Source organism: Phalangium opilio, unplaced genomic scaffold, assembly GCF_054372755.1.
Source record: "Phalangium opilio isolate 3A_F unplaced genomic scaffold, DU_Popi_V2 ptg000094l_1, whole genome shotgun sequence".
Lineage (NCBI taxonomy): Eukaryota > Metazoa > Arthropoda > Arachnida > Opiliones > Phalangiidae > Phalangium > Phalangium opilio.
The window spans coordinates 6,469,612-6,494,246 of NW_028324199.1; the positions used below are offsets into that span (position 1 = coordinate 6,469,612).

General features: G+C 37.0%; 8 non-coding genes across 8 annotated transcripts; all 8 read right to left on the minus strand.

Moving 5' to 3' along the window:
- Positions 1-10,182: 10,182 nt before the first annotated feature.
- On the minus strand, positions 10,183-10,254 carry TRNAP-CGG (transfer RNA proline (anticodon CGG)). Its single transcript has one exon. It is a non-coding gene; the product is annotated as a tRNA-Pro (tRNA).
- An 81-nt stretch (positions 10,255-10,335) lies between these two features.
- On the minus strand, positions 10,336-10,407 carry TRNAP-CGG (transfer RNA proline (anticodon CGG)). The gene has a single exon. It is a non-coding gene; the product is annotated as a tRNA-Pro (tRNA).
- Positions 10,408-10,644: 237 nt separating this feature from the next.
- TRNAP-CGG (transfer RNA proline (anticodon CGG)) lies at positions 10,645-10,716 on the minus strand. The gene has a single exon. It is a non-coding gene; the product is annotated as a tRNA-Pro (tRNA).
- Positions 10,717-10,953: 237 nt separating this feature from the next.
- TRNAP-CGG (transfer RNA proline (anticodon CGG)) lies at positions 10,954-11,025 on the minus strand. Its single transcript has one exon. It is a non-coding gene; the product is annotated as a tRNA-Pro (tRNA).
- An 84-nt stretch (positions 11,026-11,109) lies between these two features.
- TRNAP-CGG (transfer RNA proline (anticodon CGG)) lies at positions 11,110-11,181 on the minus strand. Its single transcript has one exon. It is a non-coding gene; the product is annotated as a tRNA-Pro (tRNA).
- Positions 11,182-11,415: 234 nt separating this feature from the next.
- Positions 11,416-11,487, minus strand: TRNAP-CGG (transfer RNA proline (anticodon CGG)). The gene has a single exon. It is a non-coding gene; the product is annotated as a tRNA-Pro (tRNA).
- An 81-nt stretch (positions 11,488-11,568) lies between these two features.
- On the minus strand, positions 11,569-11,640 carry TRNAP-CGG (transfer RNA proline (anticodon CGG)). Its single transcript has one exon. It is a non-coding gene; the product is annotated as a tRNA-Pro (tRNA).
- A 387-nt stretch (positions 11,641-12,027) lies between these two features.
- TRNAP-CGG (transfer RNA proline (anticodon CGG)) lies at positions 12,028-12,099 on the minus strand. The gene has a single exon. It is a non-coding gene; the product is annotated as a tRNA-Pro (tRNA).
- Positions 12,100-24,635: the final 12,536 nt, after the last annotated feature.

The window sequence follows — 24,635 nt, forward strand, 5'->3', positions numbered from 1 at the left end:
TTGCCTGGCCAAAAACGTAAGACGTATCAAGCGCGCTTCACTAACACGCAAGTCGTAGCGCATTATGCAAAAGCTTTTGATAATTTCCTTATTTTAAACGCTTTAATTCATAGGCATGTGACACCAGGCATTATATTTGATGGTAGTAAAATACTTATAATTCATCTCGAGGGATCCCAGATTAGATTTCTCGATAGTTTTAATTATATTAGTCAGCCTCTGCGTAATTTCTTAAGCATGTTTAGCCTTGGCGATGTTGCGAAAGGATTCTTTCCATTTGATTTTCATACCGAAGAAAATCTTGATTATATTGGCGCCATTCCCGACGCTTCGTACTTTAACGTTCCTCAAATGAAAGCCAATGATTATCGAGATTTTTAAACTTGGTACGCGTCGAAGGAAGATTCTATTTATAACATCAAAGAGGAGCTTATTAAATATTGTATTCAAGACGTCCGAGTTTTAAGACAAGGCGTTGAAGCTTTTAGGAAGATTTATGTGGATTTAACAAAACTATACCCTTTTTGTCTTAAAAATATTACTTTGGCTGGTGCTTTAACTACTATCTATCTTAACAACTACTATAAACCATATAGCATGGGTATTGTGCCGGCTAATGGGTACAACGCAAAATTTAATCATAGTCAGATTAGCTTAAAATATCTTGCGTGGGTAGAAAAAACGGAAAATATAAAATTGCAAACGGTTTTAAGCTATGGAGGAGAATATCGCGTCGGCCCCTATTTAGTTGATGGCTACAGTCAAACTCCCCCTAAACTTTACGATTTTCACGGTTGATATTACCATGGTTGTCCCTGCCAAAAACTCAATGTTTATAATAACCAACTCAAGGCCACCAACAGATTTCTGTACGAACGGACTCTAGATCGACAATTGGTTATTAAAGATAAAATGCCCGGCTACGAGTATACTTCTATATTCGAGTGTCAATTTGTTAAGGTTTTAAAAGAAAACGCCGAAGCTAAGGCTTTTTGCAAAAGTTTAACGTTTCGGCCTCAAATATCAGCTCGTAGCGCTCTCTATGGGGGACGAACTGAAAATTTTGTCCTTAACTGCCACGTGCAAGGCGAGGAGAAAATGTTTTACAATGATATTATTTCTTTATACCCGAAGGTTTGTCGCGATTGTCCATATCCCAGCGGCCACCCCATTATTTACAACAGAGATTTTGACAAGTCGCCAGGTTGGTATTTCGGGATTATGAGTTGTCGTCTGTTGGCCCCCCCAGATATTCACATCCCTTTAATTCCTTTTCGCAACAGGGGTAAATTAGCTTACGCGCTCTGTTGCACGTGTTTAGAATTAAGAGCGGAAATCTGCGATCACACTGTCAATGAGCGGGTTTTTGAATCAGTCTGGCCAACGGTAGAAGTTTATGCCGCTTTAGAGTATGGTTATAAGATCCTCGATATATTCGAGGTATATCACTACGACAAAAAGGAATACTTCTTCTCCCAGTACATGACTGATTTTATCGCCTTAAAGTTGAAAAATTCCGGCTTTCCCGCCCACGCACAAACGCCTCTCGAAAAAGAAGCGTATGTTGCGGATTTAAATGCCAATGAATAGCTTTCTCTGACTGTGGCGGATATTCAATCCAATCCTTCTCTTCGAAATATTGCTAAAATAAATTTAAATTCTCTCTGGGTTCGCATGGCCTTGAATACCGGGAAAATTCGTAGCATCTTTATTAACAATTATTACGAGTTGATACGTTACGCGACTGATTTTACCCTGGAATTAGTCGATTTGCGTCCGATTACTGATTCAATCGCCGTTCTATCCTACAAATCAAAAAGTGATTACGTTTCGGACTATAAACTGGGGTCGGCAATTGTGGGCAGCTCTGTTTCATGTTATGGGCGACTCGAATTGAATAAAATGCTGCTTCAATTAAACCGGGCAGCCCTGTATAAAGATACAGACTCAATAATCTACCGCCATCTACCGGGAGAATTTGATAATCCGACCGGGAACCATATTGGTTGCTGGGCTGACGAACTCGACGGCGAATATATAACTTCTTTTTGTAGTACCGGTGCAAAAAGTTACTCGTTTCGCACTAACAAAGGAAAAGAAGTCAAAAAAAATTAAAGGATTGACTTTAAATCGAGAAAATTTGGAAAAGATTGATTTCGAGACCTTTGAAAGTGTGGCGATGAACCCAGAAAAAGAAGTTATTGTGAATGTCCCCTTTAATTTTAAACGGGACAAGTACAAATTGCAGTTAGAGACCGTTAAAATGACCAAGACATTTCGTTCAACATTTGATAAGAGAGTGTTGAACAGTGACTTGCGAACCAGTAGACCATACGATTTCAAAGAGGCAGCACCTTCTTCGTCTTCTCTTAAAAACAATGAATTATGAGACAAGACGACGACATACTTTCGAAGGCTTCTGGGAATCCTGAATTCCCATCGAAGCCTTGGCCAAAGATGGTTTCTATCTTGCAGATGTAGAAACACAAACGACGCGCTGCACTTTCTGCGGCATTACACTTTATCAGTGGCGTTGCACGGATATTCCATCAAAAGAGCATCGTCGGCATAGTGTCCGATGGTGACGAAAAAGCCGGGTAACAACAGGCCACTGAGACAGTTTGCCGTCAACTTCTCAACCGAGGCGGGTATTGATGTTTGTGACAATAGTCATCTAGTCCAGTCATGCCCGCTAAACACCGAAAAGCGGTTGGGAAGCGAGGAAGTGCAGGTAAAGATCCATCTGTCGTATTTTGTCCTGTAGTGCGTGTTTACCTTCTCCCTCCCGAGTCACGCGTTAACATCGACTTGCTAAAAGCCCAAAGGTTTCGGCAGCGGATTATGGACTTTGAAAAGATTTTTTTTAAAAAGAAAACAATATTGTTTAGTATTTTTGCTTATAGTTTTTGTGTTACTTTTTTAGTGTGTTTTGTTTTAAAATTTAATATAAGGTTTAATTTTTGTTTATATATAGTGTTTTGTGTTTATTTTTTAAAGTTTTTTATAGTGTGTTTTTTTTTTTAAATTTAATATAGGGTTTATTTTTCGTTTATATAGTGTTTTTGTGTTTATTTTTTAAATTTTTTATACTGTGTTTATTTTTTGTTTGGTTTTAATATTAGGCTTATTTCTGTGTCAGTTTTTTGTTTATATATAATATTATCTATAAATATATATAAATAGCGTAAAATTAATAAACAAATCATTATCAAACATGGATTCGAAAGTGTCAGTCTCGCATTCTTTGAAATTTCAAACACTTGCGCAATTTTTAATTGCTGGACCTACACAAGCTGGTAAAAGCTGTCTTTTGAGCAGTTTATTGCAAAATCACGAGCTTATGTTCGACCCTCCTCATAAAAATATTATTTATTGCTACGCCGCCTGGCAGCCAAACTACGAAAAATTGAAACAATTGATTCCGGGAATTCAGTTTATTCAGGGTTTGCCACACCCCGATCCAGATTTTTGAGAAACTTATCGCGATTCCTACCTGATACTGGACGATTTAGCTAGTCAATTATTTAAGCAAGCCCATATTGCCGATTTAGTTTGCGTGACGTCGCATCATTTAGGGTATACAGTAATTATTATTATTCAACAACTTTTTCCCAAGGGTAGCCAGTCGCGAATAATTTCCCAAAATTCTTCCTATTCTATAATAATGAAAAATCCTCGAGATGTCGCTTCTATTAGGTATCTAGCCCAACAGATTAGTCCCGATAACCCGAAGCGTATTACGGACGCGTACAGATTAGCCAATAGAGAACCGTATAGTTATTTGCTAATTGATTTAAAACAAGAAACTCCGGAAAACTTACGGTTAAGATCTCGAGTTCTACCTCACGAAGCGCCTATGTATGTTTATGTCGATTAAATATAATTGTCATTTGAATAATGGCACCGCGTGTTAAACGTCGATCAGGAAAACGCTCTCGCCTCGTAGTAGCGCGTCCCTCGGCAAAATTTGCCAAATTTGTCCCTTATTTACAGAGTTTGCGTCAAACTAGCTGTAAACAACGGCGAACACTCTTAACAATAGTAGCGCGCCTCAATTAAAAAGTATTCAGACAATTCAGGAAATACTTCCGAATGATTTTAAAATTCAAATAAGGTTCAGATTTAAAGGATAATTTTAAATAAGGACGTCCTACCAATCGCGTAACCCTCTGCCTTTTTATAATTAGTAGAAGAATCGATAAAAAACCACTTGATTTTCTACTTCACCCTCCCTTTAACAACCGTGGCCGTTCCAGTAAACAATCTACCCTTTAGAGATCCAGCGTTCATGGGCTGAAGAAGTCACGCCCCGCTCACGTCAAGAAAGACTTCCTTGAGAGGAGCTCGAGATTTCTAACTGTGTTAGGAAAGGGGGAAAAATTTAACCCCCTATCCATGGAGCTAGAAGGAGTTTTTATCCCAGCAGAGACGTACGCTATACCAGCCATTGTAATTGTTCACTTCCTAGTCTAATTTAATATATATATATTATTATATATATATATATATATATATATATATATATATATATATATATATATATATATCTGCTATATATCAGTACATTTTGTTTTAAAACCGTCCGTCAAAGTTAATAACCATATATCAAGGCATTCTTTAAATCGGCAAAACTTTTGACAAAATACGCGTAAATATCCTCCTGGTCGTGAATCCATCCATTTTCATTCTCAAATTGAGGTAGCGCTTCCCGCTGATTTCGTTCAACTCGATCTCCGAAATTTGTGTCAAATTCCGAGCAGCTTTGAGAGTGGCAAATTTGCTTTCGACACTCGATGTTGTCGCAGGCGGAAGTGACGTCAAACAAAATAGTGGCGAGGTCGTTTAATATTAATTCACGCATTCGACAGACAGCTATCCCTTTAGCCTTGAGAGTCTCGTCGATGAGCGGCTTTAAATTGAGCAAAGTCTGCCAGCCTGTTTTGTCAAGGCTGAATCCTTCGCTGTTACTAAAGTTGAGAAAATAACGACTGCCACTGCCTCTTCTAAAGTAGCGAAGATCAATTAGACGCTTTTCTTTGGAATTAACGAAGCATTCCAGCTTGATGCGCTCTTTAACGGGTAGCCAGATATGATAGCGGGGTATTTTCCCGTCAAAAAATGACGTAATTTCATTTTGAAACCGAAACAAGGCGTCCCAAGCGTTAGGCTTTAATATAGTTTTTGTAGGCTTATCCGATCTTTGAATTAAAATTTTAGGTTCGATAGACTCAACAATGCAAATGTCGAGCTTCGGTGTGACGGTGTGAACTTGATGCATAGTGACGAGCGACTGATATTGTATTTTAAAGTTTTAGTCTTTTATACGTTGGGGTGATTATAAATAATTTCTCTATTTTTAGATATAATTAATTGATTGTTTGGAAATTCGGCCATGACAATGCACGTGACGTTTTCGGCTAGCTTAGCGCTAAATCTTAATGATAACCTCAAGTTACCAGTCTGGGGCATGGAATTTAGACCTAAAGACGCGAGATGTTCTCTACTCAAATCGAAAACGACGATAAAAAACCTTTCTTATATAAATCGTAAGAAATAATATTCCCTCGATCAAGACCCAATATCTCAAGCCCCTCGAATAAGGAATTGTAACATCTAACGTATTGATCGTCGGCAAAATTAGGCGTAAAAGTTATATCCGGATAATTTTGAGAGTTTAAAGAAAAATGCATGAAATCGAGATTGAAATGTTGGAGGTCCAGGGGGTTGGAAGTTGCTTCCCCCACAAAATTACTATAAGTATCGAAAGCGACAACAGTTCGCGATGGTAATTGCCCGGTAAACAAGCTGTCCCTAATGAAATCTTGCGTTCCGGCGGTTATTAAGAAATTTTTCATAACAATAGAATTTACTTCGTAGCGAGCGATACCCCGAATTTAACATCTGCGCGTGAGCTAATTGCAATTCGGGATTAACCTCAATCTCACGCGTAAACAAGGTGCATTCCGTTAAATCAATCTTATAATTTTTACCCGCCTCATTGTGAATAATGGCGAAATCCGAGGAGCTTCAATGAAGTCTAATACGAACCTCGATATTATCTAGTATGAATTTGGGTGTTTTAAACAAGTCCAGAAATAATTCGCTAATTACATCGCACGTCTTTGATTTTGCTACGCGTTTACTGCGACGGCCGATACCATTATCTTCTTTATTGATATTGGCGTTTTCGAGAGCCGTGGCCGGATCGATAATATTATCCAAATAATATAACATAGAAGTTAACCAGGAATTGGCCGCCGTTTGCCCATAATTTAAAAGTATTTTAAAATAGGCCATTTATGGGAACATATTATTAGGTTGCTGGACGGCGACGCCATTTAGAAATAATTCTACTTATAAATAGCGAGGCAATTATTAAATTTGTCACCGAAACTTTCTTTTCCGCCTCTGGAACAACCGTGCCGTCGCTATAAAACACGCGAAATTTTGTTCTTAAAAGAGTTTTAGTGAAATCATGATAATTGTTAGAGGGAGGAATGATAAATTCCACATATTTAGCATTTGTTAGCGGGGCAATTGAATCATGAGCGGTTGTTTTAGTCCCGACAATATTATTGTTCACCACCGGCTTTTCAAATACTTCAAAATCGGAGAGAACACTTTCGTAGGTCGACATGTTTAGTCTAGAAAATCGCGTTTAGTGCGTCGCTTAAGACGTCTGTTCGGGCTTGTTATAGCAGTCCTCTTTCGTTTTCGGCCCGTCCCACTCTGAGTATTGACAAACCGATCCACGCCTTTATGTAGTAGAGAATTTATAGATTGTTTTACGTTTCTTTTAATCGATTCTCGAAGTGATATTCCGGGGTTTTGGGCATCGCTAATGACTCTGCTTGTTAATCCAACTGCTTCGAACGCTAAAGTACTAATGGCCAGCCTAATAAAGGGTGTAATTTTGCGCAGTAAAGAATTGAAAATACCGCCGACACTGAAACGATCGCCGGATTGGAAAACGTTCGCGTGTAAAGCAGGAAGTATATCTATTAGGTACCATCGCTCAAGTTCTATTGACGTCTACGCCTAAAAAACAGTTTAATATATACTTTGCCTAAATTAAACGGGATATTTTCCCCGTAATCCGATTTTAGTTCAATTTCAATTTCTTGTATATTGTTAATTGAAACTGGATAAAAATCGATATTATTAAATATTTCTTCATTCTCCTCGTCTAGAAGCGAGAAAGCCGGCATTTTTATGAAGCGTAAAAGAGGGGCTTGACCACCACCCACTACTTGTTGACGGATAATATTGGTATGTCAGTGCGATTTTAATTTAATTCAATTAAACGAACTTCCGAAAATTTGATCCCTGGGTTATTTCTCACAGAGATCTTGTGTAAGCTTTGGCAATGCATTTTTAATTATAACCTTAATTTATTCAATTAAACTAGACGAACTCACGAGAATTTTATCAGCGGGAGGTGATACTACAGTTCGCCAGACACATTATCGAATAAGCTTATATAAAAAGCACACCTTGTAGAAGTAAGCTTATGTTAATTTGGCTAGATTTGTTTAGCGCCGAAAAATGTGTTAATTAGCTTCTTAATTGTCTCAATTAATTTGACCTCTCTATTAATTCCTACAAATTTATTATTTGGGCTTTGACAGTGCAATTTTAATTTAATTTATTCAATAAAACGAATTTAATTCAATTAAACGAACTTCCGAATATTTGATCAGTGGGTTATTTCCCACAAAGATCTTGTATAAGCTTCGACAATGCATTTTTAATTATAACCTTAATTTATTCCATTAGACTAAACGGACTCACGAGAATTTCATCAGCGGAAGGTGATACTACAGTTTGCCAGACACATTAGCGAATAGGGTTATATAAAAAACATCTTATGGAAGTAAGCTTATGTTAATTTGCCTAGATTTGTCTAGCGTCAAAAATGTATGGTAATTTATTTCTTAATTGTCTCTATTACTTTGGCCTCTTTATTCAAGATATTAATTTCTACATATTTATCTCTTAAGCTTTGATAGTGCAAAATTAAGTGGTGTTAATTTTAGAGTGTGTTTGTACGCGCTTCTTTTTTTGCATGCGGAGACCGCATAGAACGATTACAGACAAAGCTTTTAATATTTTAATTAAGCTTACTATTAAAGGTCAGTTTTTTGGATAGATGAATATCATTTGCTATTACTTACCGGTGGAAGTGGCGGTAATTAATTTATTTTTTCTAATTTTTGTATTTTTGACGCATGTGATACATTTTTCTAATATATTTTTTAGACCCTCGCCCCGACAAGCCGCGGTACCGGTGGATCCAAATCCACCGGTATTTAATTGTAAATTTTGTATATATATATTTTTGTTTTATAATTTAAATTGATTATATTTTTAGTTTTAGTATATTTTAATTTTAGTATATTTTTATTTTTTCTTTATCAATTTATATATTTATATGTTATATGTTTTTTGTATATATCTATCATATTTGTCTTAATATTAAAAAAAATGTTTTTATTTATTCATATTTAGTTGTTTTATTTAAAAAACTTCACCCTACAATGAACGGCTTATATCTATATAAAGCTCCCTTAAAAGACCCGATACAATAATCTCTAAATTTTTAATACGCAAGCTCCACCTCATATTACAAAATTTTTGTTTTTATTGAATTTTGACTTACATCGCTGAAGGCTTATCTCGAAGAAGGTTTTTTCCCATCTTAGCTATGGGGAAAGAAATCTTTTTCTCCGAAAACTTATTTCTAGCGGCGAAGCGCAAACAAAATTGGCGGGACACTTTAAACAACAACATTCTGTAGACGGGCGAGCCTAGGCTGGCAAGCAAACGGTCAGAAAATTGGCAAGCGGATGGACACGAAATCAACTGGTAAACGGTGAATAGACGCAAAATCGGCTTGCGGATGGACAACATAACGGCTGGCTAATGGACACGATATCGGCTGGCGAATGGACACGATATCGGCTAGGGAAATGGACACGATATCGGCTGGGGAAATGGACACGATATTGTATGCCAAAATAGACACGATATCGGCTGGCGAATTGACACGATATCGGCTGGTGAATGGACACGATATCGGCTGGGGAAATGGACACGATATCGGCTGGGGAAATGGATACGATATCGGCTGGGGAAATGGACACGATATCGGCTGGGGAAATGGACACGATATCGGCTGGGGAAATGGACACGATATTGTATGGCAAAATAGACACGATATCGGCTGGCAAATGGACACGATATCGGCTGGTAATTGGACGGTTCCAAACCATTCGATCGAAAAATTAATTCAGAGGCCCCATTCGACCGAACTCCCGCACTTTTGGCGACTTTCGTAATGTGGTAAATAGCTTCAAATGACTGCACTTAACGAAAGTGTTCATTGCTATTTAATCCCCGATAATAACAGAGGAGCAAAGAAATGTTTTAGAACGATTTGATGGCTTATCTAAATATAAGGGAAAGATGAAATTAGCCATAATCCGTGTAATTTTCTTTGATATTATTGTAAAATCATGCTTATATAGATAAATTTATATTTAAATCTGGGTAAATTATCATGTTACAGTTAGTTGTTGAGATATAATGGATTTTTAAAGAAAGTTTTGCTTGTAGTTCAAATTTACATCAGCAGAATCGTGGAACTTTAGTGAAGAATAGGTTTCGTTATTATTTGGATTTTCTAAACCTTTATTTCAGTCGAAATCCTCCCCTTTAGGCCGTTCACGTAGAGTGTGGGAGTCGTGATCACTTGACGAGCATCCCGCTATCCATTGGCATTAAAGGAAACTACACATTTCCGTAAACTTTTATCATTTAAATAAAATAACATTGACGTCTTTGAACTGGTTTCTTCAACACTTTTCGAACAAAATTGGGCCCGTCCGGGATTCGAACCCGGGACCTCGCGCACCCGAAGCGCGAATCATGAAAATAAACCAACGGGCCGATGTGAGATGCTAAATTACTTTTGGTCTTAACCAATTGACGTCTTTGAACTGGTTTCTTCAACACTTTTGGAACAAAATTCGGCTCGTCCGGGATTCGAACCCGGGACCTCGCGCAACCGAAGCGCGAATCATAAACCTAGACCAACGGGCCGATGTAAGATGCTAAATTACTTTTGATCTTAACCAATTGACGTCTTTGAACTGGTTTCTTCAACACTTTTGGAACAAAATTGGGCCCGTCCGGGATTCGAACCCGGGACCTCGCGCACCCGAAGTGCGAATCACACCCCTAGACCAACGGGCCGATGTAAGATGCTAAATTACTTTTGATATTAACCAATTGACGTCTTTGAACTGGTTTCTTCAACACTTTTGGAACAAAATTGGGCCCGTCCGGGATTCGAACCCGGGACCTCGCGCACCCGAAGCGCGAATCATACCCCTAGACCAACGGGCCGATGTAATAAGATGCTAAATTACTTTTGATCTTAAGCAATTGACGTCTTTGAACTGGTTTCTTCAACACTTTTGGAACAAAATTCGGCTCGTCCGGGATTCGAACCCGGGACCTCGCGCAACCGAAGCGCGAATCATAAACCTAGACCAACGGGCCGATGTAAGATGCTAAATTACTTTTGATCTTAACCAATTGACGTCTTTGAACTGGTTTCTTCAACACTTTTGGAACAAAATTGGGCCCGTCCGGGATTCGAACCCGGGACCTCGCGCACCCGAAGCGCGAATCATACCCCTAGACCAACGGGCCGATGTAATAAGATGCTAAATTACTTTTGATCTTAAGCAATTGACGTCTTTGAACTGGTTTCTTCAACACTTTTGGAACAAAATTCGGCTCGTCCGGGATTCGAACCCGGGACCTCGCGCAACCGAAGCGCGAATCATAAACCTAGACCAACGGGCCGATGTAAGATGCTAAATTACTTTTGATCTTAACCAATTGACGTCTTTGAACTGGTTTCTTCAACACTTTTGGAACAAAATTGGGCCCGTCCGGGATTCGAACCCGGGACCTCGCGCACCCGAAGCGCGAATCATACCCCTAGACCAACGGGCCGATGTAATAAGATGCTAAATTACTTTTGATCTTAAGCAATTGACGTCTTTGAACTGGTTTCTTCAACACTTTTGGAACAAAATTGGGCCCGTCCGGGATTCGAACCCGGGATCTCGCGCACCCGAAGCGCGAATCATACCCCTAGACCAACGGGCCGATGTAAGATGCTAAATTACTTTTGATCTTAACCAATTGACGTCTTTGAACTGGTTTCTGTAATGCCGTTGAAACAAAATTGCACCCGTCCGGGATTTGAGCCCGGAACCTCGCGCACCCGAAGCGCGAATCATACCCCTAGACCAACGAACCCATGTAAGATGCTAAATTACTTTTGATCTTAATCAATTGACGTCTTTGAACTGGTTTCTTCAACACTTTTCGAACAAAATTGGGCCCGTCCGGGATTCGAACCCGGGACCTCGCGCACCCGAAGCGCGAATCATACCCCTAGACCAACGGGCCGATGTAAGATGCTAAATTACTTTTGATCTTAACCAATTGACGTCTTTGAACTGGTTTCTTCAACACTTTTGGAACAAAATTGGGCCCGTCCGGGATTCGAACCCGGGACCTCGCGCACCCGAAGCGCGAATCATACCCTTAGACCAACGGGCCGATGTAAGATGCTAAATTACTTTTGATCTTAACCAATTGACGTCTTTGAACTGGTTTCTTCAACACTATTGGAACAAAATTGGGCCCGTCCGGGATTCGAACCCGGGACCTCGCGCAACTGAAGCGCGAATTATAAACCTAGACCAACGGGCCGATGTAAGATGCAAAATTACTTTTTATCTTAACCAATTGACGTCTTTGAACTGGTTTCTTCAACACTTTTGGAACAAAATTGGGCCCGTCCGGGATTCGAACCCGGGACCTCGCACACCCGAAGCACGAATCACACCCCTAGACCAACCGGCCGATGTAAGATGCTAAATTACTTTTGATCTTAACCAATTGACGTCTTTGAACTGGTTTCTTTAATGCCGTTGGAACAAAATTGGGCCCGTCCGGGATTCGAACCCGGGACCTCGCGCACCCGAAGAGCGAATCATACCCCTAGACCAACGGGCCGATGTAAGATGCTATATTACGTTTGATCTTAACCAATTGACGTCTTTGAACTGGTTTCTGTAATGCCATTGAAACAAAATTGCACCCGTCCGGGATTTGAGCCCGGAACCTCGCGCACCCGAAGCGCGAATCATACCCCTTGACCAACGGGCCGATGTAAGATGCTAAATTACTTTTGATCTTAACCAATTGACGTCTTTGAACTGGTTTCTTCAACACGTTTGGAACAAAATTGGGCCCGTCCGGGATTCGAACCCGGGACCTCGCGCAACTGAAGCGCGAATCATAAACCTAGACCAACGGGCCGATGTAAGATGCTAAATTACTTTTGATCTTAACCAATTGACGTCTTTGAACTGGTTTCTTCAACACTTTTGGAAGAAAATTTGGCCCGACCGGGATTCGAACCCGGGACCTCGCGCACCCGAAGCACGAATCACACCCCTAGACCAACGGGCCGATGTAAGATGCCAAATTACTCTTGATCTTAACCAATTGACGTCTTTGAACTGGTTTCTTTAATGCCGTTGGAACAAAATTGGGCCCGTCCCGGATTCTAACCCGTGACTTCGCGCACCCGAAGCGCGAATCATACCCCTAGACCAACGGGCCGATGTAAGATGCTATATTACTTTTGATCTTAACCAATTGACGTCTTTGAACTGGTTTCTGTAATGCCATTGAAACAAAATTGCACCCGTCCGGGATTTGAGCCCGGAACCTCGCGCATCCGAAGCGCGAATCATACCCCTTGACCAACGGGCCGATGTAAGATGCTAAATTACTTTTGATCTTAACCAATTGACGTCTTTGAACTGGTTTCTTCAACACTTTTCGAACAAAATTGGGCCCGTTCGGGATTCGAACCCGGGATCTCGAGCACCCGAAGCGCGAATCATACCCCTAGACCAAAGGGCCAGTAAAACAATAGAAACTATACCATCATTTTAACCAATTGAACAAATTATAATTGAGCCGAACTGTTTGCTAAACTGCCTTTAAAGATGTTCAGGAAATTAAGACAAAATGTATACTTAATCTCAACGTTACATCAAAATAAAAACAATCTTTGTAGATCTACACTTATAAAAACACATCATAGAAAAACTGTACCCCCCCCCCAACCCCCAAATAAAAACGTTCCCAAGAGAAGACTATCTTGCACCAATGTCTTCTGGGAAGACGATACTTACCGTCCATGTCTTTTCCGATCCTAATCTAGTAGGCCTAACTACACTGGGGCCACTATTGTATTGCCCTTGAAGACCTCCCTGGTATAAAAACATCTTTAAAATTCCTTACACAAACAGGCCCCCCCTAGTACGTCAGTGGTTATTGTAATTTAGCGCAGTTAGATAGGCATTTTTCTGGGAAAACAGAGACAACTGACGTCGGTTGAGTCTGAGACAGTGGCTCGTGTAATTATGTATATGAAGGCGCCGGTGTTTTCCAAGTATACACAGATAAATATCTAACGATTTTATTTACAAAGTTGTTATTCGCGGTTTAAGAGAAATTTGCTTGTACTTTCTTGGAATGCAATTATGTCTAGTTATGACTTAATCTACTTTAGTTTTCAATCTTAAGTAAATATTAACTCTGAATAAGTTGAAACAGAAGTGGTATGATACTAGAAGTATTGAGCTAACCAAATTCTTCACTCGGCATTAGTGAATATTCTTGATAACACAAGAGTGGTTGGCCCTCTAGTAGCGGTTTCTGAATTTCCCCTCCAAAACGTGAGACGCTCGCGGTGGTAGACGGCCGAACTAGATTCAAGGAGCCGGGTCCGTGTTCTGCGGCTTTAGGTTGAGGGGAAGGGGGTCGGAAATGTTTTTGGAACTCGACCAATTTTTCTCTCTCTAGTTTTAGCGCGTGGGAAGCGGCATAAAATCCTCAAATTTGTTCACTAGTGCCAGGATCTATTACCAATGCTAGAGCCCTTCACTTCTAGTCTCATACCACTTCTGGTATTATTTATTTTAAATGTATCTAGCAGGGTCCTATAATTCCTATAAATCCTATATTTTTGAACCTGTAAATTAAGGGGGATGTTAATTCTTTGGGAAATCGATTTTGAGTCGAAAATGTTCTATACTTCTATCGCCTCCATTTTGTTTACCACAAGGGACAATGCTGTTTTCGAGTTAAGATTTTTGTTGGAGTATTTTACGGATGACCCCTTAAATTTAATTAAGAAACTGATTTAAACAAAGATTTCTAATTTAATTTAATTAAGGGGTCATCCCTAAAACACTGAGTCAAATCATAACTAGAAAACAGTGTCCCTTGTGGTAAACAAAATTAATTTCGATAGAAGTATAGAACATTTTCGACTCAAAATCGATAATTTCCCAAAGAACAAACACCCCCCTTAATTTATGGCACCAGACTTATCAAATTTAAAACTATTATTGTTTATGTTTACAAAAATATACAAATAAATTTATAAGAGAGTTATTTCTAAGGTCTTATTGCAGAAAAGGTGCCCTTTACTCAAGGTCCTTAAAATCGCAAAGCTCTATTTAGGTTAGCTTGTAAAGCGGTTTGTAGAGAGGAAAATTTTCAAAATCGTCGGGGGGCAAGAAAACGGTGTATTTCCTGCCGCGTGACGCGCTTGGTTACGGATTTTCGAAGAACAAGGAGTCGCTTTGAAAAACCTAAATCCGATGACAGTCCAGCTTCTTTGGAGTCGCAGTAACGGCAATCACGGGAGAGAAGCCAGGAAGTTCGGGAACTTCAACTTTAGTAACGTGAGCGGCGGCAGTTATCCCTAACGGCTTGAGCAGAGGGTTATTTATTGTGAGTAAGTTGAAATTGCTTCTTAAATTTTCTTGCAATAAACCTGTAATAATATCTAATGGGTATATTTCTAGATGCGAATCAGATCATGTGCTAATCAAATTCATCTTCAAGTTCCTTCAACATTCGGAGTGTTTCTGACAAAAAAAACAAAGGCTTAACCCATCCGGATTGGATTCAAATTGCGACGGATTCGGCTAAGGCTTCTCGTGGCTTCGCTTAACTTTTATTGGAAGGTGATCAAAATGCCTCTTAAATGCGCCGTTCTTGAATGTAAAAACAACTTCGTGTCAACCAGAAATCAAGATGTTTCATATCATAGATTCCCTTCTGATAATATTATCAGACAATCTTGGTTAAGTAAGTGCAACTTACTAATAAATGAGAGAAGCAATTTCAACGTAAAATATGCCAGAATATGTTCGCATCATTTTACTATTTATGATTATGAAAGAGACTTCAGAGCTGAACTTATGAATACTAAGCCAAAGAAAACATTATTAAAATCGGCCATTCCGACGGTTAATTTACCAAGTTCAGGGGTTTTGCCAGTTTGTCAACCCATGGGGAGAGTATCGAGAGACACTTCCCGCAAGGTTTCGAGAAACAGTATGGCCTATGTTAATTGCCGTTTGCTACAGGGTAAAAGTGATACATGTTTTGATATTGAACATGAAGAAATTTCTAATGAAGAAATCCTTAAAAAACGCAATAATTCACCTGAAACGTCATTCAACAGTTCCTCCTTACAAACTCAAGTACCTAACTTGCCAGACACAAATAGAGGAAATAAATTGGGAAGCTGTGATACTACAAAGAAAAACTGTGATTCTACAGAATCAGTTTCTAAGTCACTTAACCATGATAGTATTATTGAAAATTCTCAAATATCATCCATGAACAATAACTGTGATACTACTTCTACTCCAGTTAAAGGCTTTAAGCATTTTTCTAGAGTTAATCTATTTCATAATGGTTCTCCCGTTATCACCTCTAAAACCCATGTTCTAAATACAAGCCCACTATTGGATGTAACCTTAAATAGTTCAATTGTGTCAGTCAGTGAATGTTTTACAAAATCTTCAGGCGTAAAATCACAAGAGTCTCTCGATTTCAATTCACAAGGGGCATCTGGCTTAACAGAGGCACAAACATTTGCTTCTGATCGTCCATTAGGTTCTATTCCAAAAGAAGGATCTCAAATTAAGAGTAAATTTAACAATCACGAATTAGTCAATACTTTTTTAAGTAGAAAATGCACACGTTGCCCTAAAAACACTTTTCATTCGAGAAGGAATTGCCCTTGCAGAATTAGGGAGGTTTTAGAGAATGAGAAATTAAGAGCTGGCCTCAAGAAACGAGACAAATGGGTCAGTAAAATTTGTCATAGGTTAAAAAAGAAAGATAGTAAACTAAAAGATATTAGCGTTAGTTTTAAAATTGGAAAAATTGAAAACCGTTCAATTAGAAAAGACAATAAGAGACTTACAAAAAGAGTATTAGAATTAGAAAAATTAATGAACGAATATGAAGCAATTCTTGCAAAGGTTTACAGCGAGAGCCAAACTAATATTTTAAAAGGGAAAAAGAAAGTTAGATGGAGCAAAAAGGACTTAGCCAACGCAATTGCCTTGAGGTATTTGAGTAAAAGGGCTTATGTTTACCTACGAGAAAAGCAAAAGCTCCCTTTACCCCACTTGTCTACTCTTAGACGTTATGCGGCAAAATTAGATCTAAGGCAGGGTTTGCTCCATGACGTCCTTAATATAATGAAATCAAATGCAACCCACATGGCAAAATTAGAAAAATTGGTAGTTTTAACTTTCGATGAGGTGCACGTTAAGTCAGTAATGGAGTATGATGTTAAAGAAGACCAAGTTATTGGTCCACATAGCCAATTACAAGTCATCATGGCCCGTGGTCTGTTTCACAGTTGGAAGCAACCAATTTATTTAGGGCTAGACCAGAAAATGACCAAAGCTATTCTATCATCAGCAATTATTGAACTTGAAAAATCAGGATTCACGTTAGTAGCTTGCGTAAACGATATGGGTGGAGGCAACCAAGGTCTTTGGAGAGAACTTGGAATTTCTGTTAATAAAACCTGGTTCACTAATCTAGCTTTACCTACTAACCCTGATGGACTTGATGACGTCATCTATTGCTTTGCTGATGCCCCACATCTTCTTAAGTTGATCAGAAACTGGTTCCTTGATACTGGTTTTATGTTTGATAATAAAACCATAAGCAAGGACCCTGTGGTGGAAATATTTAAGAAAGACTCTGGAGAAATTAGAGCTTTACCAAAATTGACGAAACTTCATTTCGATTGTATAAAAACCCAGCGCCAAAACGTAAAGCTAGCAGCTCAACTACTGTCCCATAGCGTGGCCACAGCTGTTAAGAGAATGGGTTTGGAAAAGACCAATGGCACAGCAGAATTTATTGAAACAGTGAATCAGTGGTTTGACGTCATGAATAGCTACGTAAAGGAGAGTACTCCAGTTACTAAGAGTGGTTATGGTATTAGTTTTGAGGAGCAGAATGAAGTTTTGGATAAAATGACAGATATGATGAAAAAATCAATGTGTGTAGGAAAGAAGACTTTACAAATTTTCCAAAAAGGTGTTATCATATCAAATAAGTCTCTTCAGAGCCTGTGGTATGACCTACACAATAAGTACGGGGTTAAATACATCCTCACACATAGGTTAAACCAAGACTGCCTTGAGAATTTTTTCTCGCAACTTCGAAGTAGAGGCGGCCTAGATGACCATCCTACTCCATTAAATGCAATTTGCAGAATTAGAGTGATAATTTTAGGTAAAAATCCAGGAATAGTCCAGTCTAATACTAATACCATATCGCAATTATCTGATGAGTATTTCGTAACCAATGTGCTAAAGATTTCAGAGATAAGAATTGACGATAATGACATAGATTTAAATGAATACATTGATGATACGTTAGATACGGTTTCTCCAGTATGTAATTTGATTATCCCAACCAGTTCACCACAGAAAAAATATCCTAGGTCAGGTGTTTGTACTGTTCTAAAGGACCTCCCAGTTAGTAATAACTTTATTTTGAAATCTGGTAATAGCAATTTTTTCTCTAATCAAAAGATTGTTTTGATATCCCCCAATAAGAATCTGGAGAATGTCAGTGTTTTGACTTCTCACGTAGAGGGAGGAATGCAATATCTTGCAGGGTGGGTTGCAAATAAGTTTTTAGCTAAATACCCAAATATTGATCTCAAATGTCAAACTGATTCTGTGATAGACCACGACTATGGTATTCCCTCTTGGGTAGCCCATTTAAGTTATGGAGCAATTGTAGCTCCTTCTAACCAATTTTTAAAAGATACCAAATTATTTGAACACTATTTTTGCCAATATCATAAAGGTGAACAGGATTCAAAATTGCTCTTTCTAAGAAAAAGCAAGTGTGTTGTGAATGATCTTACAGATCAAATATGTCTCAAGATCTCACTATATCCTAGGGATATTATATTTTGTTATATCAAAATGCGAACCTTGATTAGGATGAAATATATCAATATGAGTACAACCAATGAAGCTCAGGAAAGGCAGAAAAATAAAAAAATTAAAAAGCTCACTAAATAATTGTGTTTATAAGGTTTTGCTTATCAAAATGTCTTGGTTAAAAAACTATATCTCATTTAAAAAAACTAAATATATCATTAAAAATAACTAAATATCTCATTAAAAGACTAAAGACCTCATTAAAATATTCCTAAATTTGTGAAAAAATATTTCTAAATTGTTAAAAAATTAAATTTTCTCTTGTTAAATACTTTTTATATTAAATTTGTCATTAAAATATTCCTCAATTTGTGAAGAAATATTTCTAAATTCAATTGTTAAGAAAAATTAGTTTCTCTTGTTAAAAACTTCTTATATTAAATAAGTCATTAAAATGTTCCTCAATTTGTGAATAAATATTTATATTTTAAAATTGTCAAAAAATTAAAGTTTCTCTTGCTAAAAACTATTATATTAAATAAAATGTTCCCTAATTTGCGAATAAATATTTCTTAATTGTTAAAAAATTAAAGTTTCTTTTGTTAAAATTTTTTTATATTAAATTGGTCATTAAAATGTTCCTCAATTTGTGAATAAATATTTATAAATGGTCCAAAAAATTAAAGTTTCTCTTGTTAAAAACTTTATATTAAATAAAATGTTCCCTAATTTGCGAATAAATATTTCTTAATTGTTAAAAAATTAAAGTTTCTTTTGTTGAAATTTTTTTATATTAAATTGGTCATTAAAATGTTCCTTAATTTTTCAAAGTGTTAAATTATTTTATACTATAAATACCGTAAAACAATTATAGCTAACGTCTTAACTTTATCTCGGCTAACGGAGTTCAGAGACAGACGAAATTGCTAATATGAATAAGCCTCCCCGAAATCGTACAGCTCGTAACCAAATACGTCATTCCCAGAGGCGCGAGAGCGAACTAAGAGATTTCGAAAACTGGTCTTACTCGTTGGGCGAAAGAGCCCCCGTTGCCCTTTACTATATATTCTGTATAGGTTATTTATTTCAAAGGAAGCTCAAGGCAAAGGCTTATCTTAGGATAAATCTATTGGTCGAAAACCCCAAAAAGGAAGGAAAGACTACAGGCCCAAGTTAGTCGAATGAAAGAAGGGTTGTAATCGAAAAGGGCTTTTATTTGTAGCTGGGAATTAGCGCGGGGCTAATTGGTGTCATGGTAGATCGACGGATTACGTTAAGGAGGGAAGGACAGCACAAAGGAAAGAGATAAGAGAACCGTGGTGCATGCTTGTACAATGTTATATTAAAATTCCCAATCCCGCTAAGGATTAAGTCAGCTAGCTCATGGACGTGGAATAGGAGACCAACTCATGATTGACAATTCTATATACCTCTATTCTTATATATACTTGTAATTGACCATGTTGGACACGGGTAAGGAGGTTTAAGAATAAAACTGAAAGAATAATAGTAATAAATTAGGATTAGACTAAGTAGGCCAGGACGAAAATAGAAATAAAAGCCAAACGAACAATTTTAATTTCATTAGTAGTTATTAATTATACTCCATATGAATAATTATGATAATACAAAATTAACAATAAACAATAAGATGACGACTCTTTGGCTATATTGCAGCGTTGAATGTTTACTAGTACTTCACAGATATTACTGATAATGCAAAATTAACAATAAGGACTAGCAGCATCGCTTCAGAGTTATAGAAATAATTTCCTGGAATACTTCAATTTATATTTTGTAAACAAGTCTTCAATGCAAATTGAAAAGTCGAAAGCCAACGAATATATTTACTTCAAAAGGCTCTAGGTCTACTCCGGAACCCATAAAGTGCCTGAGAACATGTGATATATTTCAAGCCTGCACCTTAGGGCATTACAGTGTGCTCCAAAAGGGGGGGGGGGTAATTATATAGAATCGAAGTACAGTGGAATGGTTCTAAGGGAAATCAATCACGGATCTGTTGAACAATTGAAGAAACCCTGAGATCTCAATGGACACTACAATTAACCCATTATCTTTTAACGTTCTTATGACATATTTGGGTTCTTGTTATAACAGTAATCAATAGCTTTCTTCCACTAAGTTTCTTTGTTTCTTCCGTAGAGAAAGTTCGAGGGGCTAATCACTCTCCGCGTCTCTGCACACCAATTAAGGCGTATGTAATGGAACTTAGGAATTATTTTAGTGACATTGCCCTCGACAAAGACATCCCGTCACGTAGCGCAGTCTTAACAAAGTTCAATTAGTTATTTCGGGAGATAATACATCTAGGAAATCCACGGATATAAAAATAAAACCCACGCGTTGAGAGAGTCGAGTAATAATTAGAAAGCATTGCCACTAATTAACTCATAGAGGGTGAAGTAAGATTTTCTTAGGCTATACTGTCTTAATAAGGGACGAACTCAACTTTCTCGACTTTCAATTCTAAGAAGATTTAAACATTAAATTACATAGTTTATTACTCATCCGAAACTTCATAATTGTTTTCGCTAATTTATTTTTATTAACTTGGTTATTAATTTCAAAAATATATACAGGGTGTTTCTGATAAGTCTGGTGATGATGGCATAAATTAAGGGAGATGTTTGTTCTTTGGGAAATCGATATTGAGTCGAAAATGTTCTGTACTTCTATCTCCATTCATTTTGCCACAAGGCCTGTTCTCGAGTTATGATTTGATGGGTGTTTTAGGGATGACCCCTTCATTAAATTAAATTAGAAATCGTTGCCTAAATCAGTTTCTTAATTAAATTTAAGGGGTCATCCGTAAAATACTGTGGAAAATCTTAACTCGAAAACAGAGTGTCCCTTGTGGCAGCAAAATGGAGGCGATAGAAGTATAGAACATTTTAGACTCACAATCGATCGATTTCCCAAAGAACAAACATCCCCCTTAATTTATGCCACCAGACTTATCAGAATGGAATATTTTCACACATTTTTTGTTAGGATCTTATTTAAAATTAAACTGTTTGGAAGACCAGACTTAATTTAAAATTTAAGTCCATTAGACTCACGTAATTTTTGAATCTTAAGATTAACATTTTTTGATCAATAGACCAAATTTAGACTTTAATTTTAAGTCAAACCTTAACCTATAACATTAAACTACACTTTCGATTTCGAAGCACTTTTACTATCGCTAAGTAAGCGATTAGACCAATGCAACGAAACCATATAGAAACTATAGATCCATGCAATTACCAATGGTGCCACTAAACCCCTAGCAATTTTTTCTTTAATATTCTACAGTATATTAAATAATGAAACTTAATCTGAAAATTCCGCTCCATTATTCCCATTATTAAAATTTAATCAAAGCGTTAAATTTATTTTCTTTGTTTAAAAAACGCTCTCACTTGTTTTCTGAATTTTTCCGCTTAAAATTTAAGTCTCTTGTATTTTTTTAATAGCGAACTGATTTCCTGATTAATGACTTTGCTTAACTTGAGCGAAAGAAAGGAAAAGTTTTTAATATTATTCTCAAAACTATCCGCGCAATTAAACGCGTAGAGAATCGTCGTAGCTCACCTTTTACTGTTTTATTAACTTGTCGTGGGTTGAATTTCAAGATTGAATTTTAATCAAGTTATCTTGGAAGTAAAGGTTTTTTTTAATGTTGCAGGGTTTCTTATGATTTGAGTTTTCTATCTGAGGATAGGCCTAAATACATAATTTTCACGAATGAAGTACTGAATTTGGTTTAATCCGTTTTAGGCCATTTGAAGTAAGATCGAAGTTTGTTGTTAGAAGTACGTGTCCCTGATAAGGCTCAACTGTTTTATATTCAATTGGAAGAAATAGGCTTGACAAAGTTCTATTTTTTCTAACTTTCCTGTTTTTTGGCCGTTTTTCTTATATTTCAAGGATAAACTTCCAATATTTTCCTTTATTTCAAGGATAAATTTTCTATATTTTCCTTTATTTCAAGGATAAATTTCCTATATTTTCCTTTATTTCAAGGACAAATGTCCTATATTTTAATTTATTTCAAGGAGAAATTTCCTATATTTTCCTTTATTTCAAGGAGAAATGTCCTATATTTTCCTTTATTTCAAGGAGAAATTTCATATATTTTCCTTTATTTCAAGGATAAATTTCCTATATTTTCCTTTATTTCAAGGACAAATGTCCTATATTTTCCTTTATTTCAAGGACAAATTTCCTTTATTTTCCTTTATTTCAAGGAGAAATTTCCTATATTTTCCTTTATTTCAAGGATAAATTTCCTATATTTTCCTTTATTTCAAGGATAAATTTCCTATATTTTCCTTTATTTCAAGGATAAATTTCCTATATTTTCCTTTATTTCAAGGATAAATTTCCTATATTTTCCTTTATTTCAAGGATAAATTTCCTGTACTTTCCTTTATTTCAAGGATAAATTTCCTATATTTTACTTTATTTCTAGGATTAATTTTCTGTACTTTCATTTATTTCTAGGATTAATTTCCTGTATTTTCCTAAATTTCAAGGATGAAATTCCTGTAACTTCCTATATTTCAAGAACAAATTTCCTATAATGTCCTATATTTCAAGGACAAATTTCCTGTACCTTCCTATATTTCAAGGATAAATTTCCTATATTTTCTTAAATGAAATTTAGTGGTAAATTTTCAGTGGTCACCCTACCCTGTATGTGGGGTTATTTTCTTTTTAACGTTGACTTGCTCCAAATGTTGTACATAAAGCTCAGCTTTTTCCTTTTGACGTCTACTGTTCTTTCCAGACAGACCGAAAAATATGAGTCGTATATATCCTCGTCTGCTCTGAAAATATGTAACGATTATTGTACCCTTTTTCACCTTAGTTCTTTCGACCGAATGGCTGCTGCTAGATAAGGACCCGCTTCCTTTAAATCAGTACCACCATAAGTTTATAATATATGTTTCCATGATAAGTATGACACTACCTATAGTTCGTAATGCTAGAGACTTTAAATACAGCAGAACGACAGACGAGAATTGAAGTACCACTCGGTGGGTTAATTAATTTTGCAGGACTTCCATCTAGCTCCTATTTAGTCTGCATTACTAATTAGGCCTTTGATGCCAGCGCCTCATTCACCAGGCGTACGTCGCTTTACCTCGAATCTATGACCTACCTTAATCACTTCAAAATTACAAGCTCCAGTTCTAAGTTACCAGTGACAAACTTATGGCCAACATATCTTATGAACTTATGGTATACCACGTTCAGAATCAAAAAAGCGAAAAAATTCTCTCTTTCTCTCTTAAAACAAAAGTACGAGAAACAAGATTAAACTTTTCACCAAAATTCTGACACTGAATTCTAACTGTTTTTCTCTATCGCATATCGCAATAATTACACCTAATTTTCAGCCAATTATATATTACTAGCTTTGTTAAAAAGTTTTTACTGCTTCCCGGGTAATTTTCCTAAGCCTTGGTTGTGTTAAATTAAAATTCGGGTTTATACTCTCATTTAAAAGCCCGGTTTTCTCTACTTCAGTATAATTTAGCCCAAATTTCAGCATAAGTTCATTACAACTGTTTAAATAAGTTTGCCACTGCTTACTAAGAGACCGAAGTGACGTAGGTGGAACGTCATAGATTCTTGTAAAGCGACGCCTGGTGAGGCGCTGTCAAAGGCTTAGCTGGTGTGTAGAGACAGAACATTGATGTCAACAAAGACTTATTTAATCAAGATATGGATGGCTTAAAACAATACGGACCATCCAAATTTGGTGCAGGACTGATAACATTCAAGCCTAATCTAACGTCTATGCATCCTCATACACCCAATCAATGTTCCGTCTTAACCCTAATATTAAGCAGACGATACTGCAACCCCACCGCGTTTTTGAAAAGGATCCATTTATACAGCGTTTCAGATAAAATTGCTAAGCCTCGGTCGGGTTTATATTTAATTTAAGATACTGTACATTTTTATTAACCTAAATGAATTCTTGAATTCAATCAACGTTAATGAGAACATAAAGTGCAAACACATACAAAAAAGAAATGCTTTTTGGGTTTAGAGATTTTTAAAGGTATACTATAGGTACAAAAAATCCTTTTAAAAATGGGAATAAATAATTTTTGAGCTCGTTTTAAAAGGTGTTTGCTAAGACTTTTCCGCGCGTAAAAGGCACTTACCTTTTAGGCTTGGAGAGTTGTGAGATGGAGGCGATGGAGGAGTAACGTTCGCGGGCCTTGTACGGCA